This window comes from Triturus cristatus, chromosome 6 (assembly GCF_964204655.1).
Source record: "Triturus cristatus chromosome 6, aTriCri1.1, whole genome shotgun sequence".
NCBI lineage: Eukaryota > Metazoa > Chordata > Amphibia > Caudata > Salamandridae > Triturus > Triturus cristatus.
In genome coordinates this window covers 490,814,481-490,838,522 of record NC_140589.1, presented here as the reverse complement: position 1 = coordinate 490,838,522, position 24,042 = coordinate 490,814,481, and positions in this window count along the sequence as shown.

Below are 24,042 nucleotides of genomic sequence, written 5' to 3'. Positions count from 1 at the left end.
GTACGGACCGTACCCTCACCGGCGTATGGATGGAGCATACCCCCACCCCAACAGTGTATGTACGGACCGTACCCTCACCCACATATGTATGGAGCATACCCCCACCCCAACAGTGTATGTACGGACCGTACCCACACCCGCGTATGTATGGAGCGTACCCCAACCCCAACAGTGTATGTACGGACCGTACCCCCACCCGCGTATGTATGAGGTGTACCTCCACCCCAACAGTGTATGTACGGACCGTACCCTCACCCGCGTATGTATGGAGCGTACCCCCACCCCAACAGTGGATGTACGGACCGTACCCTCAGCCGCGTATGTATGGAGCGTACCCCCACCCCAACTGTGTATGTACGGCCCGTACCCCCACCCGCGTATGTACGGAGCGACCATACACCCCACCAGTCTAAGTACAGAGCTCACCCCAGGCCCCAACTCCAGCACCCTCACCCAACATCGCACATGTACGAGTCGTACCAAGCCAGATACAAGGACAGCACTGTACAACAAAATGGCCGATGTACGCACCGTACAGACGCTAAAAACACACGTACACAACCAGGACAAAGCAAAACAACACAAGAACACTCCATTTGAATCGCACAAAGCCACAAAACATGTCCAACAAGCACAAATGCAACCTATTCACTGACCTGCAACTGCCAAACCTCCAAACAGAGGCCCAAACACAACCACTCCTTATAACACACCCACCCAAAGTTCAAACACAGCCACACCCACCAATGGACCAATAAAAATGCCCAACACACACAAACCATGATCCTTTGCAACAGACCCACTGCTGCCAGACCACACAGAGAAACAACTGCACCATACTACAACCTCCACTACACCCCCTCATCACATTCACACACCTGCACAACCACACCCACACACCCACAACCATCCACACCCACACCCCCCACAACCATCCACACCCACACCCCTCACCATGCCCACTAACAAGAATCCAAAGTTCACTAGCCAAGAGTTGGAGGTCCTTGTCGACGAAATCCTCAGAGTCGAGCCACACCTCTTTGGAACGTTGGTCAGACAGACCAGCATTTCCGAAAAAACAGCCATGTGGCAGACGATTGTCGATGCTGTGAATGCTGTTGCGTCCACCAGAAGGACCAGGCATGAATGCCAAGCCAGGTGGTACGATCTGCGGAGGACGGTCCGCCGCAAAATGACCGACGACTGTATCACTGTACACGCGTGTGTACGGGCTGTATCACTATGGGTACGCATACGCGAGCAAACCCATAGTGATACGGACCGTACACACGCCTGTACGCTCACTATCACTGTGGGTGTGCTCGCGTATGCGTACCCATAGTGATACGGACCGTACACACGCCTGTACGCTCACTATCACTGTGGGTGTGCTCGCGTATGCGTACCCATAGTGATACGGACCGTACACACGCCTGTACGCTCACTATCACTATGGGTAGGCCTACGGCAGCACTCCCATAGTGATACGGACCGTACACACACGTGTACGGGCCGTTGCTATGCATTTGGGGTGCCCTAGGGCCCCGGGATGCACCGTACCTGTGTGTGAATCTCCAAATTACATAGGGGACACATGAGGGACAAGTATTAAGCCCTACATGCATGCTGGTTGTCATGGAGACCAAGTTTAAAGTTTGAATTTTTTTCATCAGGTGCCCAGCAAAAGTCGGTTTGAATGAATCTACTTTGTTGCAATGTGGTTGTGGAGTTTACATCATGCTCAAGAAAAAAAATTAGCAAAGCCACTGACTGTGCTAGGTTTAAATGGATTGGAGGAAACATAGGATGCAAATGTGAGTGACCAATCACTCTGTACTCCTGTGCATGAAACAGGCCAGCAAGGCAGATATAAGGCAGCCAGGTCCCATGAGAGAGCACTTGCCTGCACATCTTTTGATTCTACAAGACTGCTGCTGCTCGTGATTCCCTGGCACCATGTCAAGGTCTGTGGAGAGGGCCCAGCCATTCACCCTGGAGGAGAATCTGGCATTGCTGGATGTGATCCTCCCACAGTACCCCATGCTGTATGGGCGACCAGGGTTTTAGGTGAGTGCAGAGTCCACTAGCACAGACTGTGTCCCTTTTTTGTGACTGGGACTTCTGGCATTGTGTCCAGGTGTGACACACATGCATTGTACTGTAGAGTGGGTCCCAGGGGGGGGAATGCCTGATGTCTCCCAGCCAGAGCATGCTGTGGTGCATGTCTGCCGTCCTCACTTGCATTGTGTTTACTGTGACAATCACTGCATGGTGCATGCCACATTCTGCCTGTCTAAGCCTCCTGGGAATGTTGCTTCTACAGTCCTCATGTGATTATGTGGTCAGCCCAGTGTGACAGGTGACTGTACCCACAGATGTGTGTTAGTTCAGTGTACCTTTGCTGAGAGTGTCCACATGATGTGTTCGTACCCTGGACATCGGTGTGTGTGTAAGTCCCCTGTCATGTGGGTGGGTGCATATGTGGAGTGTAGCGCCCAAGCTGCATGAGGGATGGATATACCCTGGCCATCTGATGTGAGCAGGGAGCAGTGCTGTGTGTCTGACGCGCAGAGCCAGCCCCACACCTGTGAGCCCCCCCAGTCTAGTGGCACATGTGCAGAGTGAGGTTTGTACCCGCATTTGGCAATGGCAGGTGAATGTCCTGTGCCTGTGTGTGTCTGTGTACTCTGCTGTGGCATGTGACTGCTTTGAGGTGCTGCACATAATCATGGTGTACCTTGTGATGCACAGTGTGAGTCTGGATCATTTATTGTGTCGTACCCCTCATGCCACCTGTGTACTTTCAATGGCACGTGGTTCATTTGCCATTCCACAGAGAAAAATGTCCCTATGACAAAGGTGCAATGCTTTGGCTGCATACTATGCCTTGTTGAAACCAGCTAAATTGTACTAATGTGTGTCTCTGTGACATGTGGCAGGTGTATTGATGTAGTCTCACTTTTTCAACCCCACAGGTAGGCGCCGCTGCCAAGGAGCAGATCTGGAGGGACGCCGTCAGTGCCGTGAGGAGGACGGAGGGTCGCAAGCGGCGCCTGGCCCAGGTGAGAAAACGCTGGCAGGATATCCGGTGCTGGACGCGGAGGATCGCACGGGTCCTGCTGGGGGACTCACCTGTGGGCCCTAAGAACCATGGGCGTCGCCGTCTGACCCACATCCACAAGCGTGTGCTGGCGGTGGTCTTTCCAGACGTGGACAGGCGCTTACGGGAGAAGCAGCAGCAGGAAGGGGGTAGGTGTTTGTGTTACTATCCTTGTGGGGACTTGAGTGCGATAACACACTCACGCTGTGGGGACTTGATTGCACTGTGGGGACCTGAACCCAGGTCCCCACAAGGCAATGCCTTCTAAATGATAAAGAATGACTTCAGGAACATATGTGTCGATTTTTACAACATTTAAAAAAATTGCCTTGTGGGGACCTGTGTTTCATTAAGTGTGTTTATATTTATGCTCAGGTCTGCCCCTGTAGACAGGAGGTGGTACTGCAGTCTTAAACACACTTTGCATTTAAACACACTTTGCTCACCAGAAACACAGTCTTGCAGCAGAAAGGATAGACATTTTAAAGTAAAAGCTGCATAGCCCTATGTTTATCCAAATATTTTGCATTCACATTAAAATTTTCTCTATTTATTAATATAAAACTTTGACATGAAGCTATTGAATTTAGACTATTCAGGTCTAAAAATTGTTAGTGATTTTATAGGATTACTATAAGCAATTTGGGTCAGTTTCAAATCCCAGATTACTTTATTTTTGACATTTGATCCTTACCTGCAATTAAAGAATGAAGGTGTAATACAATGTGATACAATATAAACTGATTTTCTTGCTTTTGGCTAGTAACCTAGGGGCATTAATGGCAACTGTTAGTTTAATGCTTATACCAAAAATGCCGAGCCTTTATATTGCTTTGCCTTTGTTTAAATATTACTATGCAACAAGGAATATGTTCTTTGAGATGATGGCTAGGTGAGTGAGAGAATAGCGTTGTTTTGTGGTAAAGGCTACATTCTCTCAGGCAGCTAACTGAACCAATGTTATGCCCACCTTGCAGTAGCCTCAAAGCACTTTGGATGAGATACATAGGGGGAGACAATTAGTGATGTCGTGAACTACCGCTTTAGCAACTAAAACAGGTTTGAGGTTCTTTTTGGGCTTCCTATGTCTGCAACTCTGCAGACAAAAGTTCATAATTAACTCGAAAAAGGAATATAAGGTTAATAGAAGAGCAAGCAGGACCACTGAATAACGAAAGGTGCACAAATAGAAAAGAGAAAGATGGAAGGACTAATGAATGAAAGGAAGGGTGGAAGCATGGATGGATGAGTGGGTGAGTAGATGGATGAGTGGGTGGGTAGCTGGATGAGTGGGTGAAAGGATGAGAAAAAGGATCGGTGGATGGACAGGATGGCAGAATAAAAGGTTGGGTGGGTGAATGGATGGATGGGTGAGTAAATGAATAGGTGAAAGAATAGCAGAGTAAATGGGTTGGATGGATGGATAGTTTGATGGACAGGTAAACAATGGGAAAGTAAAGGGACGGAAGGGTATGTTAAAAGATGACAGAATGGATGGCAGAGTAGCTGGATGTGTGAATGGATGAAGGATGGCAGAATTGAGGGGTGGATGGCAGACTGTATTAATGGCAGAGTGAATGGATGGATTATAATGGATTGACGGCAGAGTGGACGGATGGATGTAGATTAAATGATGGATTAAAGAATGAATGGATGACTGAATGCAAAGTTGAAATGGTGTATATCAGTGGGTGAATGGAAGGGTGAAAATGTGATATAAATGGATCGGTTGAATGGAAAAGTGCAGTTCATGCACACTGTTGTTTCCTGCACATTACTTTGTGTCTAAACACATTTAATGCATGCATTGGATTCATGCACATACTGCCTTTATGCACATGTTCGCTGATGCACACACTGCTGTCTTTCGTGGGTGCGTCTGCCGTAAGCGCACTTTTTTTATAGGCCACCGTTTTCTTGCACAAATGTCGTTTATGTACACTTTGTTCAGGCACACAATTGTTTCATGAGAGCACTTGTTTTGTGCTCACTCTGTTCATGCACAAGCACTTCATAATAACAAACGATTTTCTTTGTCAGTGACAGTTTTGGAACAAGCACAACTTTCATTTACAAGCTGTTTTCATATTTATACTCCTGTCGTACACTCACCGGGAGCTGTACTTAAAAAGTACTGGAAACCCAGGGAAAATAAACATGGATCCCATCATAAAAATCTGCTATATGTATTTAGAAAAGCCTTTGCGTGGCCTGCGTCGATTGATATTTCAGAAATGAAAGCATTATTAACAATGGTTTCAACAGCTTCAGCAGATGTGCTTCTACGGAGCTGTTGTGTGTACACGCTGAGTTTACTCCTGAATGCAGAATATTTTATGAACACATGCCTTTAAACTTTACATCTGGGACAGAAATCTGCTTTCTCGTACAAACGCACTGAGCAAACTGGAATTATAGGAGTGAGAATGCAAGAAGAAAGGAGCTAATGAGAGGAAGTCCCCGAGGCTCAAAAAATGCACGCGTCCTAAAAGAAAGGCACAAAACAAGTATCCTCGCTTCTAGTGTCAAAAGACAGGTATTGTAAGCAAAGACGGACAGCTTGAGGAATCCCACTGCTGGGGTAGGCTCTCAGCTCAGCTCTGCAAACATTGGGGGCGTGGGCTGAAAGAGGCCTGACGAGCTGGCAAAGTCAATGTCTTTGTCATGCAGCGCTGAAGGAAGCTCCCCTTCACACCTCTTTCCCAGCCAAGAGCATGACAAAAGAGGCTCTCCACACCCAGCACACCTTCAGGGGGGAAGGGCTGCCAAGGAGAACGGCCAGTGAAGGGGCTCTTCCTGAAGGAGGACGGAAACAATCTGCAAAGGCAAAGAACATGTTGCCAACGCCAATGACTCATTCCCTGTATACTATCCTGTAAAGAGTAAAAAGGTGAACGGAACTCACATTCTCTGACCTTTAAAAATTGGCATTTTTGCACCTTTAAGCGCTGGCTGGAAATTCATTCTGAAATAACCCATCATAGTCCACTATATGCCAAAATTAAGCAAACTGTTAAGTGTTTGTAACTGGAGAAACCCAATATTTCTAATTTCAAATCTATAAATAGTTTTCTGTGCTTGTGCTTTAGAGAGGGAGTACTTTGAAAATCACAGACAGTGAAATGCTTTGTATTTGCTTGTGTGTTTTCCCTTATTTGAATTGAATAGGGAAAATGTCGGACTTTGCAAATTTTCAATTATAAGCTGCGTGGCTTCTTGACACTAAGGTCTCATAAGCCTCTCCTTGATGTTAGCACATAAACACTGCAGTCTTAAAGAATAATTCATCAAATTTGACTTTTAGCCTTTTTATTCTGGAACTTTTTTTATCATTATATATGGGAACAAAAAGTCACAGGATGCATGAAAAATATAAGAAGGCCCGATATTCATGGTGACCAAATTTTGAAAATCAAAAACCCTAGTATTCCCCCAACATAGACATATAATTGTGCATGGACCCAGGGCCACTGCACACCTTACATACCTTAAATGCCAGCATTCTCCAACACTGTCCACGTTACAGGAAGAGAAATTCAGTGCAACCTTTACACAGTATAATCTGTGTTAACTACATTTCTTTTGGTTCTAGCTAACTCTGCACTGGAACACATGAACCTGCTTTCCTCTGTGTCCAGCTGCCCTTTTCTTAAAACCGGACACATGCTAAATCTGTTGAAGTTTTCAGGGTACAGATGGTGAAAAAAGAAGAAGACAGACTCAGCAAATCCATGCTCCCTAGTAACCATATCAATATGGGATATCATTATCTGCGAAATAAGCATGCTCGCTTGGCTAATTAATTGACTCTCAACTTAGTAGTTTAGTAAGCATGGCAAATGTAAAGCTACGTTTGGTAAAATTAGCTTTTTGTGACTGGGAATGAGCTCAAATTAATTCCTGAAGTTCTCGCTGGTTAGGTTGGCATATCCAGTCCAGTACACTCCATTCAGGGGCGCTGGAATTCTGCAGCAGGGGGGCCCCAAATTATGTGACAGGTTTGACTAAATTATGTGTCAAGAAAAGACAAGTTATGCAGCATAATGCAGCACATTTTGTGATAGTATTACCTCATTTTTTTGTCATTTTTACACATTAACACTAATTGGGCAAAGGTTTCACGTCATTAGTATCTGTCTGACACCCAAATACAGCAATATGCAACAAAAAGGTGATCACTCAACCTTTGCGAAGGGCCTTTCACTGCGCAGCAACACTTGGCGCTGTGTTTGCATAATTCTAGTGACCCTGACTATAATGCATAAGTGACTAGTCTTTGCACTCCCGCTGATCTAAGAACCCATTACACATTTTCAAAAAGTGTTTAACTGAATTTTGTTTTCGGTGTGCACAGACAGGAGAAGGCCACATTTCTGCAGTCTGACCTTTGCTCTATGAAGGAATATAGCTGGCTGCCTGGTCCTCCTTTTGCACAAAGCAAATACAAGGACATGATGGCCGGAGCGCTGAAACTTTTCAGTTTCTCACCCCAAGTCACAGATCTGGGTTGAATCCATCATTGTTCTTTAGTTCACTTCACCATCCCAGATCAGACCCAGCTTTATGCAAATCAGTCTTGGCCCTGTGCCTCATGGGAATAATTTATCCCTAACTGCCAGGCCAGGTCTTCCCTGGACCGTAAACAAGCATCCTGGTAACACCCCTCATCAGCCAGGCTAGTTTGAATCCAGGGGCAAAGTGAGCAAGGGGCCCATGTCTGGGCATACCCTTCCAATTTAGGGCAAACATAGAAAACACAAGGAGATGATGGCGGGAGTGCTGAAACTTTTCAGACACTCACCACCAATCACAGATCTGAGTTAAATCCATCATCGTCTCTAGCCTCCACCCCAGTTCAGACCCAGCCATATGCGAATCAGTCTTGACCCTGTTCCTCATGAGAACAGTCCAGCCCGAAGTGCCGAACCAGGTCTTCCCTAGACCGGAAACAAGCAGCCTGGGATCGGTTTTGAGGCAACACCCCCTCATCAGCCAGGCTAGCTTGAATCCAGTGGCAAAGTGAGCGAGGGACCCACATCTGGGCATACCATGCCAACTTAGGGCGAACAAAGCAAACACAAGGAGATGATGGGCAGAGCACTGACATTTTTCAGATACTCACCCCAGTCACAGATCTGGGTTGAAGCCATCATCGTTCTTTAGCTCACTTCAACACCCTAGTTCAGACGCAGGCATATGCAAATCAGTCTTGACCCTGTTCCTCATTGGAACAGTCCTGCCAAGCCAGGTGTTCCCCAGACCGGAAACAAGCATCCTAGCACTGGTTTCAGGGTAACACCCCAAATCAGCCAGGCTAGCTTGAATCCAGTGGCAAAGTGAGCAAGAGACCCACGCCTGGGCATACCCTGCCAACGTAGGGCGAACAAAGCAAACACAAGGAGATGATGGACGGAGCGCTGAAACGTTTCTGACACTCACCCCCCCAGTTGCAGTTGCAGCAGTGCCAGGACTGCCATGGCACTGCTGCAACTGCCAGGGATCAGAGATCCGTGGTAGTGGCGTGCCATCTGAGGCCGCAATAGCTTGGTGGAGTCCTGCACCGCCAAGCATATTAGGACTTTCCTCCCCATCAGCGGTTGTACCCCCGTGTGCATGCACCCCAGTTCCTGCACGGATTAGACTCTGCACTTTTGAACTGCCTTTGGTGCTCCCAGTGTAGTGCTCATTTCCAAAGGCACTGCCATGGGACCGCCAAAGAAACTCCCGCCAGACGCAGGAAAACTCGCAATCTGGTGGGCGGTGTTCATGTGGCGTTGGCAGTGTGGGAGCAAGGCAGGGGTGTGGGAGCCCTGCTCCCACACTGTCAGAGTTCGTAATCGGGCCCTTGGTGGTTGCCGACCACGAGATTTATCAAATTGCAAGGTTTGCAACCACTACATGGCTTTGTACATCAAGCTATTAGTTTGAAAGAAGTGTTTTGGCATAATTCCAACTATAGGTGCAATTTTAAAAAGATATGAAGGAAGGTGAAAAAAAAGACTATGCAGGTTAGGTCTTGTTACATTGATCTATGAAGTGTATGTTGAGCATACAAATCAATACAAAAGAGCTAAATGTGAACAAATGAGGGGTACTTGAAGACTGAAATTATAGCACAAAGTGTTAGCCTTACTGCAGCAAAAATAAGGAACAAATAAATGTGGAATGACAACAATATCCTTTTAGATGCATCTCACCCCATCTTGTCTCATCATTTGTAAGTTGGATATGGCATTGCAGTGGTTAGTAGAAAAAGATGGGTCGGGCTGACAATAAATAGGGGTAGGAGACAATTGTGCATTGATCATGCCTGCATTATTTTGATAGAATGCAGTAAATTGTCAGGAGTCCATTTCGGAAATATGCATTTGCATAAGCTAATATGTTGTCATGGGCAGAACTGCCACCATCATATGCCATATACAGTCTTATAGTCCCAGGAAGAGTCTGGCAGGCTTTAGTGGTGCTATTATCTGTTTCATGCCCAGGTGATTAATGGGCCAGAATGGTACCCTGAGTGATCACCAGTGTCTGATAATAATTCAGGCATTCAATCCACCACCTTGCTGTTTTTTGTAGTTGACACCCCAAGTATGACAGGTTTGCCCAGACATGGATCTTATGCTCACTGCACCATGAGACTACTGAAATAGGCTGACACCAGTGTAGGGGTCACTTGTGTTCCATTCTGGAGAGGACCCTGCCTGGCAGTTTGGAATATACTATTCCCATGTGGAGCAGGGTCAGAACTGATTTGGATAAGGGGGGGGGGGGTCTCTGTCTAGAAAGGTATTGTGAGTAAAAACAATGGACTAGAATACAGCCCAGTGTTATTACCAGTGCTTGTGATCAATTCAGGTATTCCAATCAGCACCAAGTTGTATTTTCTAGTCTGTGCCCTGGTCTAGCACATTTTCAAATATGCAGCATCTCAAACTGAGGAAGGAACAGCTTCAAATGTATAGATGCAATCTTGCAATCCCTTTTGAACCTCCTTGTACTTTGTATTGTTTCATGATTTTATCTGCTGCTCTAACCACTTCTTCTTCTTAACCTGATGCCATGAATTATAGCAGAGTTAATTGGCCAGGACGGCATTCCTTTCCAATCCTCCATACACTTTCTAGTATGTCCAGCAGGCAAAATGTCATTCCAATGGGCCACAGGATAACATTGATCTCAGTCAGTGGCTTGATTCCTAGCTGGTTAGTACTGTTTCTTCTTCTACTACTCTGTAGGCCATTGGAAAAATGATGTTTCTAGAGTCTGGGGGATTATTTGAATTATAAGAAACCAAGTAAGCAATGGGGTCTGAGGGAACACACGACCAACCTGGACAAGTCCCCCTACTAACAATATATATACGCAGAGGTCCAGGGGTATGGGGAAGCAAACAACTAAAGAAACAAAACAGACAGATAATGCAGTGAAGCTTACAGAACCTGAATGAAAATGAACTAAAGCCTAGTCATAAGTCCTCAAAAAGAGGACGTAATCCCATCACCCACCGTGGTGGCATGCTTCATCATATGGGATCTCCTCTTAACCAAACCTGGTTTGGCTAAGGAGCTACTACTCCCAGGCTGAACCTAAGGGAGGAGCTCGCGGATGTTTTAATCTACGCTGATGGAACGAGATCTCCTAAAGATCGATGAGGCTAGCCTAAGTTAGGTGAGGCCCTATAGTGCAGTGTAAAACTAAGTGATGTAAAATTGACTACAGGAACAGAAAAAACTTTAATTGAGAATATCCCTGTGCCAATGTTAAAAGCAGAGTAGTAGCGCAGTCTGACGAAATTAACGAGCGCGCTTACAATAAACCAGGAAAAGGTCTACATGTTTCAGCCAAACATGATCAGAAAATTGTGATCAATGCTTTCTTCGGGAACAAACAACAAAACTACTGCAACTGCGAACTAGTGCATAAAGCACTAGCATGAACTAGTGTCTAGATATAAACAGATAGAACGATACAACCAACCTTGTACCACAGGATCAATTTCAAAATTTTTAAATCCTACCGGCCAAGAAGGTAAGTATCTGTATCAATGTGACAAAAAGCAAAACATGAAAACAGAAATTAATGACTAGGCAATGTGCTTCAAACAAGTCTATAGCCCACACATAGCAAGCCAATCGGACAGCTAAATGTAAGTCTTACCCGTAATTAAATCGGGATTATATTATCGCTTTAGTTTCCTGACCACTGTTGTTTGGAATTTGTTAGTATCCCACTACGATATCTTGAGGGGTGCTTTATTGACTGTCGCTTCATGTTATCTCAACATGTACCGGCAGCGTTTAAATTTGCCTCGTTTGCTCCTTCTAGTTTAATGGCGGCTGCCTCCTACTTGACATTGAGCATTAGTTAGTTTCAATAGTATAAAAAAAGTGATTTCCAACTTCTTACATCAAATGTGAGTGAGGAAATTATTGCTGCGCCATGAGTGGCATGACCACAGAAGGAGAGACATAGGACGCTTATAAGAACTCTGTGGTCATGGAGTCTGATTCACCTTTATCTCTTTGGAGATTATTTGGACGTCCATAGTCAGTCCTACATAGATAACAATGTCCTTCTTGCATTTTTTTAAAGCATTCGTAAGCCCTGAAAAGCAAGAGTATACCCCAGAATAGCTTCTAAGGGCCCGATTGCGACTTTTGGCAAAGCAGGAGCAGGAGGTACACCACTGCCACACTCCCACTGCACCAAAGCTGTGGTCGAGCCACCTGCTAGATTAGAAGTTTCCTCCTGGCTGGGGGATGGATTTTGGCGTTCCCGCGGTGGTGCCTCTAAAAATGGGCACCGCAATGCTCAAAACAGTTCCTTCACAGCATTGACTGAAAATTCCATGCCGTTCAGGACCTGGTGTGCAGGCACTCGGGGGTGGCACATGATGTGTCCCCCTGTCTGCATCTACATTGCGTGAGGCACCTGAGGGCCCTGTAGGGTTCCCTTTGTTTTCTCTCTGCCACGGATTTCATGGGGGTCCCTTTGTTTTCTCTCTGCCACGGTTTTCATGGGGGTGGAACTACCATGAAAACCATGGCAGAGCCGAAACGCCACCAACGCACCACCACTGCACCACCACCAATTTGGCAGTCCACAGACCACCAAACTCATAATCTGGCCCCAAGTGTTCACTACAATTAATATATCCTTGAGCCAAGCGAAGAGATTATCTTGTTTTGGCGTAGACTTTATACAGTTGCTGGTGAGTCCTTGTCATGGGTAGGAAAACTTCCATTCCTCATCTTTACATTAATTCTTGTTTATTACTAACTTGTTTATGTTGTTATAATCAGCTTTATTAAAAATATTCATAATTTTACAGGTACTGTTTATGAAGTTTTTAAACAAAGGCCACACATGTGCCTGTCATGTTTGATTACTATGGTTGCCTATTTGGCCTGGTAAAGCCTTTTATAACCCTTTGCCAAAATGTGTCAGCTGGACCTTTCCTTCGGTGGTGTGGATCACCTTGCTAAATCAGATCAAGTAACTTAGTCCAACAACTGTGACTCTTTCTAAGAGAGTTTTCTGTGACTTCACCTTCAAGAGGTATATGCATTCAACTTTTTTTTTCTGTGTGCTGGAAAATTGGATAGATGCAAACAGAAGCTATGTGTTTACCATGTCATTTAAAACTATGGACCTTACCTCTGGGTTTTAAACATAGCATGAAAATGTAAAATTAAAAACTGAGTTTGTTACAAAAAAACAGAGCAAATTTCAATCATCTGTGTGGTGCATGTGTAACATTAGATTTTGAATTATTTTTTGTTATGAATAAGCCTTTTGAGACACGTTTTTCTGTACTCCTTTTTTTCTATGCAAATTCAATGAATGAAAATCGTTAATTAATACCCTGATTCATGTCATAGAATTAGATTTAAGAAGGTAAGGTATATCATTGTAAAGTTGAACACTAAATTAAACTAGAAGCAATATTTCCTCTACACTGCATTTTCTGTGACATGTTACGTTTTATGATCCCTCAAGTGTTTATTGACATACATTTATTTTGCAACTTTTTGACTCGCCACAGAATTTGAAAGTCAGCATAAGTGGGTGAGGAATGCCCCTTTTCATAGGAGTAAGAGAAATGTCCTCCCTGTTGTCACTGCTAGCATGTGCAACATGTAGGAAATTTGTGTCTGACAGCTCGTTCTTTTCAAGTATCATTGCAGAAAGTTTTATTCTTCTAAAGAGAAGAGCTCTCTCCAATTCCTCCGTCACGTGTCTTAATCTGGGCAGCTGCAACCTCCATCATATATACAGTTGTTTATCTGCGCTGAAGATGGTGCTTCAGTGGCAGCCTCATACTAAAGGGCATATTTACAAGCCCCTTTACTTCACTCATGCAAGAGCGATGCAAATTAAAAATTAGATTCATGAAGTCATGCCAGGCCATCTTGTGTGGTCCTGAGTGGCTTCTTAAATCTTGAGTAATGCAGAGCAGCGCAAATCGCTGCACCATATTACTATGCACCATGGAGACATTTCCATGGGTGTTGCATGAGTGTTCCCACGCAACATGCATTGATTTTGATGTTTTTCTAGATTTACCATAAGTGGTAGAGCCGGGAATGCACCAAAAACCTACATCTTCCCAGGTGAGGCGTAACAAGGAGAAATATGTTTAATTCTCCTAGTTATCTCCACTTTCTACGTGTGCTGCATTCTGTAGTACACATACAAAGAGGAAAATGCCTCAGGGAATTGTTTTAGTGATGGAAGATGCCTGCACAAAAACAATCCTCAACGCAGCACAGGCAAGGGTGCCGGCGTTGGTGCTAGGCAGCCAAAGAGTGCCAGTGCAGGGGAAAAGGCAGGAATGCCCCTATTGATATAGAACAGGTACATTCCTGTCCATTCCTTGTCACGCAGTGCAGCACAGCAAGGTGAGTTGCTGTGCTGCAGTGCATCAATTGGTCATAAATATGGCCCTAATATTTTGCAGTTCATTGACAGGCTGAAGTGCTTAAAAAATATGGGAATTTCATAAAAGTGATTGTTGGGAACAACTGTCTTATGTTATGAAAGCTCAGTTTGATAATGCAATCATTGCAGATTTCTGTTTGTGTAACTTCCCACAGAACAAAATTGTGGTTGGTGCACTGGTGAATAATGACATTTATAGTGCTACGAGGTCCAATCCTGTGACTGAAAACAGTGAGAATAATCTAGTCATAATTTAAAAATAGTATCACAGTATAAGGTAGGCAGTCTCAAAATGTGATTTAGACCCAAAGTGATGCAAACCCAGTGCAAACTGTTGTAGTGGGATTTACTTTTCAATGTAAATCATGATTTGCATTGAATAGCTCCCTAAAGTAACAGAAAGTAGTGTTCGGACAGAATATTGAGTTGGAAATATTGGATGCAGACATATAAAGAAAAAAATATTGTAACACAACAATATCGTGATGCAGAAATATAGTTGTCAAGAATATAATTTTCTTTTTTAGATTAGTAATGTAGTTTTCATGAATATCATTGTTGTAAATATCGTTTTCAATAATATAGTTGTGAAAAATATTGTTTTTTAAATATCATTAGGTTATATATATAATATATAATATTTTTAAATATAGATTGTAAAGTTAAGTGATTTCTAATTTTGTTTTTAATTTTAAGAGTAATTTTAACTTCTGTAGTGGGTTGCTAGGTTTGTAGAGCTGTAAGGTAGGACGTTATTTAAGTATAATTATGTAATTAATAATAATAATGTTATTATCAATATTTAATTAATTAAAAATTATCTAAATCATTTACCAAGTTATTTATCAGGTGTAGGTTGCTGGGTTTGTAGGGGTGCAGGGTGGGAAGTTAATTAAGTAATAATTAATTAACAATTTATGAACACTTTATTATTATACAATTGATTATTATTTTGTAATTATATTTTGAAAGTTATTTGTGCGGGTTGGTGGGTTTGTAGGGATATAGGGTGGAACGTTTATTGGTAATTAATAAAGTAATGGATAAATAATTATTAATTAAGAACAGATTGATTAATGATTACATATTAATGTATTCATTAATATTTAATTAGCAATTGATTATGGCGGTCCCGCCATTCAAGTTAGGATGCGCCCGCCACACTGGCGGAAACATCCTGCATTTTTTACATTGCGGCGGGCAGTGTTGTAAGCAGCACCCACCGCAATGTAAAAAATGCATGTTGTGAATTTGCATGCACAACGTGACAGGCACTGCACGATGCCTGCCATCTTGTGCATGCAATTGCAGGGGGGTAGGTACCCCCCCATGTGCCATGTGGGCCCCAACACCCAGGGGGCCCGCAAAAGCAGAAACCGCATGATCTCCGCCATCATCATAATATGGATGGCAGTGTCTTGCAGACACCGCCACCATGTTATGCCCCTTTTTCGCCCGGTCGACGAGTCAACCGGCGGACGGTCTTTCCATCCGCCGCAGACCCCTCAGCCATACTAATATGGCAGGGGCTCTTTCTGGTATGGATGGAGGGCGGTTCGCCCCCGCCGGGCCAGCGGTGGCTACCACCGGCCTGGCGGGGGTGATCCGACCGCCATCCTAAGGGGCCCCTAAGTGATGGCTGCTACGTTTGTGGGGTATAGTGTGGTAAGTTACTTAAGTAACAAATAATGGCCGAATTGTTTTTATTGGTAATTGATTAATAAATTGGTTAATATTTATGCCAATTGTGTAATTGTTTTTTTTCTATTTATTAAATTATTACGTTTGTGTTTCATGTATGTTATGTGGTTGAAGTGAACTACTAACCCTACTGTTGCATAGACTGGAGTGGGAATAGTACATTTTACCTCTCTGTGGCCCAATGCTTTCCCTACTGTTTGCACAGACTAAAGTGGGCCAAGTAAATTTTAACCCTCCTGAGTCCAACACTTTCCCTACTGTTGCACAGACTGGAGTGGGAACAGTGAATTTTACCCCTCTGACATCCAATGCTTTCCCTACTGTTGCACAGATATTCAATGAAAAAATTATATAATGATTTAAAAATTAAATATTTAAATAACACAAATTAATAAAGAAAACTAAATAATGTATCACCCTATTCCCCTAGAAACTGAACATGTTGCTAAATTAGCAATAACTAATTATACTATGCAAAATATAAATTAAAAATCAGAAATTAAACTCAAGTAAATGAAAGAACAATGAATCAATTAAAACATTACAAAATAACCATTTCAAGGTCCAGGTTCAAGATGGTTGTCATTGGGTCGTTTGCATGCATGGTCAGTCGAAGGGTGTTCTTGTGGATGATAGCGATGCCTCCTCCTGGTCGGTTGTTGCAGTCCTTTCATGTGATTTTGTAGCCGTCAGGGATGGTGATGGCGATGTCTCGTCCGGATCAGGGGTTGATCAAGGTTTCCGTGAAGAAGGTGATGTCGGAAGAGGCAAAGTTGAGGAGGTCCCCGATTTCTGTGGCGTGTTTGTGGAGGGATCGCACATTGAAGAGGATGCAGTTGAGTCGGTCGAGTGTGCTTTTGGTCGGTTGGGCGGCAAGAGGATCTGGCATGTTGGCATGGGTGAGGCTGCAGTTCAGGCAGGAGAAGGGTCCTTGGGTCTTCTTCGGTAACGCGAGGTGGCAGGCAGTATCGCGTTCTCAGTTCTAGCGGTGGAAGGTCCGAGAACCAGGATACCAGGCACTGGGCATGGTCCAGGCACAGACCGGTGCAGACAGACCTATCTTTGGCGTGTCAACGGCTGCCGTTCAGTTGTGCTGGGGTCTGAACACCTGGGTGGGAGGAAATGCGGGAAGGGTCACTGGAGGTGGCGGGCCATGGGGATCACCGCCAGGGACGAGTGTGGCAAACAAACGGAAGAAAAAGGTAAAAAAGGAAAAAGCTTAATAAAGGCTCCGAGGCAGAAATCAGAAAAGAGAGGCAGAGGGACACCCCAGCAGCAGAGCAGCGACGCTCTACCACTAGACCACCAGATATGAGGCGAAGGCAGGGGCTGCGGGTGGACTTGGGCCTCGATCAAGGGTCAGCAGCAGCAACAGGGGCAGCAGCAGCTACCAGGCGGAGCTTCGCTGTGAAGGGAACAAGTCCTCTATAAAGTCAGTGTTTGCTACTTCCACTCCAATCTAAGTAACAGTAGGGAAAGTGTTGGACTTCAGAGGGGTTCAAATGGCCATTTCCACTCCTGTCTAAACAACAGTAGGGAAGGTGTTGAACCTCTCAGGGGGTAAATTTACTATTCCCATTCCACCCTAAGCAAAAGGAGGGAAAATGCTGAATTTCGGTTTACTATTCCCACTGCAATGTAAACAACAGCTGGAAAAGTGTCGGACTTCAGAGAGATTAGATTTGCTATTCCCACCCCAATATATACAAAACAGAAGGAAAAGTATGGGACTGAAAAGGTGTTATATTTTACTATTCTCACTCCATCCTAAGCAACAGTAGGGAAAGTGTTGGACTTTGTAAGGGTTATATTAACTATCCCCACCATAATTAAGCAATAATAAGGAAATTGAATGGACTAGATTTAATGTTCCCACTCCAATTTAAGCAACAGTAGAGAAAGTGTTGGACTTCAAAAAGGTTATATCATTCCATTACAGTCATTTTAAAAAAAAATTAAATACCTAAAAACCATAGTTAAACTTGAAAGTACATATTGCATAAATGTAAATAAAATGCACAATTTATTATAAATATACTAAATAAACGTATCATTAAATGAAATATTTAAATAAACATACGTAAAATTCACTTCTCTCGCTACTACTGAAAAAACCACAAACACCAAGAAGATAAATTAAAATATAAATACAATAATAACATTTAAATAAATGAAACATATAATAATAATAAATATAATATACACTTGCTGATATATATTACTAATCAATTCTTGCATAGTCTAAATAAAACTATTTTTTCATTTTAAATATTCAATGAAAAAATTATGATTTATAAATTAAATATTTAAATGACAAAAAATGTATAAAGAAAACTATTCTCATTTAAATATTTTCTCACCCTAGTCCCCTACAAACTGAACATGTTGCTAAATTAGGTATAACTAATTATACAATACAAAATATAAATTAAAAATCGGAATTGAAACCCAAATAAATGAAAGAACAATTAAACAATTAAAACATTGCATACTAATCATTTATATATTGATTTTACCTTACATTATTTAACATTAAAAAACAATTAGTTAAAATGTAATTAACCTCCCACCATATTCCCCGAAAAACCCAATATCCCACTACTAAATTATAAACTATCTAAAATAGGTATTTGTAGATTGCACATTCACTCTTATGCATTTTAGCACTAACAGATGTTTATTGCCACCCAACGGTACTCATTTTATCGACCTCAGATGGTTGAAAGGCTGAGTAGACCCGCTGGGATTTGAACCTATGGCCGTGAGATTGAATACAGGGCTCTGCAGTGGACACATTAGTCCACTGAGCCACCAGACCCATCTAATCGCCTTTTAAAAATTCAATTACACATTTAAAATTGCAAACTATATTTAAAAAAAGACAATTTTACTAGTATTATAAGTATATATATCTTTAATACAAAACAATGTGTATTACAAGTAGACTAAAGTCTCAATATTAATTACAACAATTTTCTTAATTACCATATTGTATACAATAAAACTTGCATTCTTAATTTTGATATTCTGTTCCACTATATTTTTGCAGCTGTGATATTTTAACATATTTATGTCACATGATATTTTGGAATCAATATTTGTTTCATTCACCATATTTAACATGTGCCCCTTTTGAAAATGTCCCTTTTCTCATGTAAAGTGTAGTTACAGAACTATTAGTAATTTTCTCTACTCCAGCACAAAGGGACCACAAATCTAATTGCAAAATGAGGAGCTTATTTATGAGCCCCTTGTTTCACTTTTGCCCCACTTTTATGTTAATTTTTCTGAGGGTGCAGCAGCATAAAATATGTGCCATATTGCACCATATTTACAAAGTGACGCATCTGAGCAGATGCGTCACTTTATAAAGCCCTGCGCCACATTATACATGCGTCGGGTATAATGTATGTAGGGTGGGTGTTCCCCCGCAAAAAGCCTAGTAGAAGTGGCACAGGGAACTCTATCAGAATTCACTGTGCCACTTCTAGGACGCTACTGTGTCACAACCTTAAGCCTGCCTCACAGCAGGCATAAAGGTGATGCAGTGCAATGGGAATAGACTTTCCCCCATTCATTGCTATTCCTGAACAAAGGATTCACCGGCTCCTTTTATGAAGCCTAGTTTTATACCCCACACACACGGAAGTACAACATTTGGGCTTACTACTCAAAAACAATTTTGTTAACAGTGTGAAAGATTCCACATTCTGAGGTTCCTATTTCCATGAAAAAGACAGCTGTATGTCACCCAAAGGGACTTTCCCTATTCTTACATTATGAGCATACCAGCTCAGTTCAGGAATACAATTTGTAAGACTATTGTATATGATTTGCCCTTCAAATAGCACAACCATCAAAGCTGAGAAAGTCTCTTGTAGCTGACATGGGCACTTTTGAGAATGTTAAGCTATGTTTAAAAATGTCTATTTTACACTCGAAATATAAAAGGCTGAACAAATAGATGTTTCAACTTTGTTAACGTTTCCCATCATTTCACCTATGCACATTTTGAGAATGTGTCTTCCCATAAAAAGGCAGATGTACCACTGCCAACTTGATTTTTTTCTACTCTTGCACAAAGGACTGCTAGATCCATTCTGGAAATCCACTTACAGAATTTGTGTTCCTAAACACAGTAAATGTTTGAAGTTTGTTAAACAAGGTATATGTGTGTATATCTATCTATCTATCTATCTATTCACTGAAAAAACCATAGGTTTCAGGGGTGTTATAGTTAGCTGGACATTTCCCTCGTACAAAACCCTAGAAATTCCCCTGTTATAGTTAGTTCAGCTAACTATAACTCGCGCCCCCGCAATGCACTGCTGATGACGCCACATATTACATCACTCATGACATGGTCAGGGACATCACTGATGACATCACTGATGACATCACTGATGACATCTCAAATGACATCACTGATGACATCATCCAGTGAGTATGTGTTTCTGAACAGTGTTAATATGTTTAATATATATAGGGAAAGGCCTGTTGAAGAATAAGTGGGTGTACAAGTGTGTGAATGGATGATTTTCTAGGTGCGTAACTGACTCTATAAGTGAGTTATTAAATGTATCTTACTGCAGACTAGTGACTAAACTGTGTGAATGTCTGTATGTGTCTGTATGTTGGTGTATAAGTGGCTGCATGGTTTTGTGAATAGCTATATGAGTGTCTATATGGGTTATTGATTGGTTGTCTGAGTATCTGTATGGGTGCCTGAGTGTTTGTGTGGGTAGGGTGTGTGTGACTCTGTGACTAGATGTGTGAGTGGGTGATTCAGTGGGTGCATGGTTTTAAGAGTGCATCTGTGATGAACTGTATGGTTGAGTGAGTGTATGTATGGGTGTGTTAGGGATTGAATGTATATCTCAGTGGTACATTTGTGACTAACTACATATGTGAAAGGCAGTATATATGCGTGTAAGAGTATATAAGTGGGTATATGTGAGAGTGTGATTGTGAGAGTGACTGGATGAGTGTGTGCTTGTATCAATGATTGTATAAGAGCATAAGAATGTGGTACTATTTTTATGAGTAAGTGAACTTGAGTGTGTATAACTGCATAGGTGGGTAAATGGGAGTGTGATTATTTACATGAATGACTAGGTGCGAGAGTACCTCTATTGATGATTGGTGGAGTGTGAGTGTCTATATAGGTGTATAAATGCATATGATAGTCTTGTATGGAGTGACTGTAAGTATGAGTGACTGTACAGGTGAATGAGTGGAGGTGTATGTAGACCTAAGAGTTAATAAGTGGGTATGCAGTTATTGGTATTGGAGTATCTATGGTTTTGAGAATGGAAGTCTGAAATTTTGAGTCGGTGTATCAAAGGTTATATTAGGGTGTGAGAAGATGCGGTAATTTATCACATGGATGACGTCATCAGTGATGTCATCAGTGATGTCACTGACCATGTCATGAGTGATGTAATATGTGACGCATCAGCAGTGCATTGCGGGGGCGCGAGTTATAGTTAGCTGAACTAACTATAACGGGGGAATTTCTAGGGTTTTGTAAGAGGGAAATGTCCAGCTAACTATAACACTCAGTGAATTTCTAAGGTTTTTTAAATGCCAATTCCTAACTATAACGCCTCTGAAACCTATGGTTTTTTCAGTGAATTTCAAAGGTTTTGTAAATGCTAATTCCTATCTATAACTTATCTCTAAAGATATCATGAAAAGCATTCTTTTTTAAAAGTAGGGTGCACATTAGTTTTGTGGAAAAGCATCTTTGTGATTGGTTAAGAAAAAGCAGTTTCAACGTGGAGTACATATCAAAGGATAAAATTTGCTCAGATCAACCACACCTGCTACTTGCATTTGGAAGGCACTGTTCGAACTTAAAACAATCGTCAACTTTTAACCTGAACGTGTCGTTAAATATTCAAGAAAATGTTACAAAAAAATATCGTTAAGTTTTAAAAAATTGATGAACTTTTAACCTGCACATGTTGTAGAATGTTCTAGAAAGTTTGTTGATAGAATACGTTGCACTTCTGACTTCTATGTGTTGTTGAATATTAAAAAAACAGTTCATATGGAAAATTAAAAAGAAACCAATAGAGAAGTTTTGAAACCTAAAAGAATCAAGGAACTATTCTAATTTATTCTTTACATGTATTCATGTGTGCAGCAACAAAATTATAGACACAACAGCACTAGGAAGAGGAAGAAGCAGGGAGTGGGGGGAGATGGGCAGAATGGCACACATGCACAATTAAGTACAACACACATATAGATTAACAATGGCCAAAATGAAACACACCAACAAGGAACACAAGTCACACAACCCGCCAACATCACACCACTGAACGAGCATAGAAGTGAAAACCACGCTGCATTCATACAGGATGTGTACAAAGGCCAGTCGTTGGTGTTGTGGGATGTCTGCGACCGTGGTCATCATGGATGAGATGCCCAGCATGTGGCACATGGTCGAGTTCACTGTGTGTTATGTTGCCAAACGGCTGCACCTCCATCCCACGAGCCCTCACACTTTTGTACAGTGCGCTGTTGTATCTCGTGCACTCGTACGGCACGCCATTGTAATGCCTATTTGCGCATGTCCTGCTACATTCCAACTACAACATCACAGGGCCGTTTGGAGGTGGTGCATGCCAGTTTACAACATCGACTGCTGCGGCTCTTGTAGCAGGCCACACCAGAACACAGAGACACACTTACCGCACTTCCTGTACACGGATATGTCCGAGACACCCCGTTCCCCTTGCCGGATAGGCACACCCCTGCACTGACCTGTGAACCCCAGACCAGCACACGCTAGCTGTGCATGCAGGAGGATGCGTGCGTAGCTACACATCCAGGCTCACTGCCAACGCTGAGGTGACAGCACACTGTGATGTTGCAGGGCTCGTGCCTATCATGCTAAGACAATGACCACAGGGACACACTTACGAAGATGTGGGTTTGGGGGGCATTGGCGGTCCTGGAGTTGTTGAGATAAGTCTTCTGGCCCTCATGGGTATCCCTGTATCATGCTCATTGACTCTATGGTACCTGTGGGTGTTCTGGTGTGGCTCTTGGCTGTGTTCCCTTTCATGGTGCAGGTAGTTGTCCTGCTTAACACCAGCAGAAAGCAGGTGTAAAATCCCTGGTTCTAACGTGTCTTATCGCCGGAATTTGTTTCGATCTGCAATTGGTGTGAAAGTTGTGATGTGATTTTTTTCGTGTGCAAAACAATATACGAACTGAGCAGTGTATCTCATCAAGTTCCAGCACCTGACGCACTATTCCCAATCAATATAAATACAATGAGATTTCTTAATAGATTTTTTGTGTACACTGTAAGTGCAGCCAATACCTCAGTGCAATTCAATACAGGATTTTAGTATTCAGAATAAATCGGAAAGGTGCACCTCGTGCCTTTTTGCACGGGAACGGCTACTCTCCATTTCATTATCAGCACTTTAACGGAAGTAAAGTTGAGATAAATCTAACACACTATTCAGAAGATGGTGCAAACTGCAGATATCACCAGTATTCCAGCGATAAGTGCCCCACAATTTAACACCTTGGTGGACTCCATCAAATAACAGTAATAAGAACAAGAAAGAGTCACACAGCAGTTAAGAGAACAACCAAAAACGTTATTAATTTTTTTTTCAAACTTTATTTTTTATAATAATAAATATATAAACGAAAAACTATTTTCAAACTTTATTTTTTTATTAACATATATATGAACAATAAACTAATAAACAAAATGTAACAACAATAATAAAAAACAACAAGGCGGAATACTACTGTGGGGACAATGGATGTCGACGACAGTCCTGGAAAATAAGAAAGATTGTTAAAAAAAAACAACATGGTATTCTCAACAAAATACCACAAGAAACAAATCACAAATATATAAAATGCATACAGCTAACGATATTTTATAAGTTTAACTTACAAAAACTGTAAATGTTGCCGCTTTAAAATATTTACCGAATCTGAAGAAAATGTTTTTCAGAAGGCACCACACCAACAACGTTTTTCTTCAGTGGTGAGGAAATTTTTTACTTTTTCCAAGGAGCAAACAAAGACCAATGCCACCTTCGTCACTTGGAAGATTTGCCAAAGAGTTCTGTTACGAGGAGATCCTAACAAAAAATACTCGTGTGGCACAGCAAGTATGATGAAACACCTAAGGACCCTTCATCCAAACAATCTTGCATGAGAAGAGTGCAAACAGATGAGAAACACTCCTGTTCTGTATCTGTAAAAAAGAATCACAAATAAATGTATATTAATAACTTTCAAATTTATACTATTCCATT